This window comes from Perca fluviatilis, chromosome 16 (genome assembly GCF_010015445.1).
Source record: "Perca fluviatilis chromosome 16, GENO_Pfluv_1.0, whole genome shotgun sequence".
NCBI lineage: Eukaryota > Metazoa > Chordata > Actinopteri > Perciformes > Percidae > Perca > Perca fluviatilis.
Genome location: NC_053127.1, coordinates 17,283,776 through 17,286,310, shown reverse-complemented (window position 1 = coordinate 17,286,310; position 2,535 = coordinate 17,283,776). Strand labels below are relative to the sequence as shown.

The 2,535-nt window shown below is 37.2% G+C and overlaps 1 protein-coding gene across 2 annotated transcripts in view; it reads right to left on the bottom strand.

Moving 5' to 3' along the window:
- Positions 1–968: 968 nt before the first annotated feature.
- The window catches only part of LOC120544493 (transcription factor COE1-like), an 86,646-nt gene continuing 85,079 nt past the window's right edge, over positions 969–2,535 (bottom strand). For both annotated transcript variants that reach the window (XR_005636508.1, XM_039778284.1), the window contains exon 17: positions 969–2,535. This exon is cut by the window's right edge and continues 470 nt beyond it. The gene's annotated coding sequence lies outside the window, so the exon portion shown is untranslated.

Here is a 2,535-nt window from a genome sequence, read left to right as displayed (position 1 = left end):
CAGAGAAGAAAGAACTTTAATTAAATATAGTGAGAGTCAAAGTTATTTTACACTTCAAAGCTTAAAATAAAAAAAGAATCAACATTATCATCTTTACAGTAGTTTCCTCTGTACTCTTTCCCTCCACACTGATACTGCTGATAATGTGTGTATGAATGATGACCACCGTAAGCCTGAACGCAGACAAGCCATGATAAATGTTATAACTGTTGTTGGACAAGTGCTTCCGATCATACCAAAACCAAACCCTCTATGTACTCCTTCCTGTACAGGTATTTATATATGTACTACAAAAAACAAAACATCCTTTAGCTTTAAAACATCACATTTTTCATTCACAGAAAAATGATGACACACACACACACACACACACACTCAGGCACACTCTGACATAGACACAAACCGCAAAAGTGGTCTCCAGACCCATATTTGAGATAAAATAAATAGGTGGCTCATTTTGTTAGGGGAAAAAAGAGAGCAAACAGACAGAGTATTAAAAGCACAATCAAAACAAGGCGAAGGAGGGAAATGAACAGAGGAAAGGAGTAATGAGAGGACAGAAAACCTGACTGAAGCAGGAGAAGTGGCTGCAGGAGTAAGCCTTCATTAAGCAGCTCTGTTCCATCTTTATATCCATCACATGGAAGACAAACAGATAATCATAATGACATATTTATAAACTCTACACCTATTAACGCGACTAAATTATGCAAACCTTAACAATAATTATACAACAACAATATTGTGACAAAATGAAAATATCCTCCTGCTATCTTGACTTGCAAATGATAAAAGAAATACACCATGGCTTATTTTAGTTTGACGCAAATTAGCAGTGGAAGTATGGCTTTTTATAAACAGATACTATAATACAAAACAAATAAGATGTCTTAATAACGTTCAAATCTTTAGACATGAGAAAGAAAGCCGTGTGGGCATGTGAGTTTTCTGGGTTTCAGTTTTTTTTCCTGAAATTAGAAATGTTTTTGTAATGTCTTTTTTCAAATACTTGATAACGTCCCTAATAATTCATCCCATTTTTTGATTACTGCTTTCATGACAGACCCTAAGTCTTACTGACTGGCTAAGGAGGTGGTTCGACTCAAATGATGTACAACTGACAGTTGTACACAGTATGGCATTCTTACACAGTTTCTGACTGTGTGTGACAAAAAACACAAATAGCATAGAAACTGTGGCATAAGACTGTTTAGGCATTCATTTCTCAAATAAGCGCTTTGGCAAAATTAATATAATCAGAAATGAATTAAGACTATTGAACCACACACTGCAGGGCTGAGAGAACAGTGACTTTCACAACAAATCAGCTACTTTTCTCATTCTTGCACACTGCATTTAAGACATGTCGCTGGCTAATTGTTCTGCGCTGCAATAAAGTCCTTTTTTTCAAAGATATGAAATTTCACACTTTATCTTTACCTTTTAAGAAAACAAGTGCAAAATGGGATGCAAATATGGTGAAATGGTGTACTTTTAAATACAGTACTACTGTAAAAATATAAACTAAATTCCAGGTTCAGATTTGAAAAAAGTGAACCTCAGTGTAAGATGTTTCACAAAATTTCAAAAAGTTTAATTTTAAGACTCAGTCGAAGATTTAATGACATTCTTTGCAGCGCAGCATTTAAGACACACCATTGGATCATTTTCTCACTCAAGTAGTCAATCTCACCGGATAAGCGGGCAGGAAACAAAAGAAACACAATCTGATTGGCTGGCAGATGGCAGGAAGAATTTAAAGAACACAGCAAACCAAAAGAAAAACAAAACAGAAATAAGGATTTATGTATTAAGACAAACATTTGAGAAGGCAACTCTCACAACAAATCATAGTCTAAATGGCAGCAATCTTTAAGACATGTTCGCCCTCTTATAGAGGTTGCTGTGGCGGTGTCCGACTTTATAACAGATCAGGTGGTAACAGGGCCGATGGACGGACTCAGTGGCAGAGTTGTTGGGTCAAATCCTTAACAGGGAAGCTGCTGTTGGCACCCAGTGATCACACACTCATGTACTTATGTATGGCCTTTTTACAGTTAGCTTGTCAAATCTATCCTGAATCAGAACTGCCGCATGTCCAATTTCTCTCTTGAATCTCTTTCTCAAAAATGTAGCACATAGGAGCAGCAGTGCAGATGTATATGAAGCAAGCTCAAAGTAAACATGGGGATTTCTTGAATGGGTAAAACTGAAGCATCAGTCACAGGCAGGAAGCATCTCAGTACTTCAGCTAATCGATAAATGCAGAGGAAGACCTCGCTGTCTGAGTGCTTGTACTGAAAGAGTGACGTGGTGTGATTTGGCAACAAGAAGTGAAAGTGTGTGTCTGGTTTGGCTTGTCTGTGTCAGCTGGATTTGACCCGGTATGAATCCTGAAGCCTCTTCATCATCATCATCACCATCATCGTCAGGTATTCTTCACATTATAATCCTTCATCAATGACCAAACTTCATAAATAGAAAACCCCTCATGTGAGATACAGTTAGAAGATGATTATCAAACGTTAACTGTTG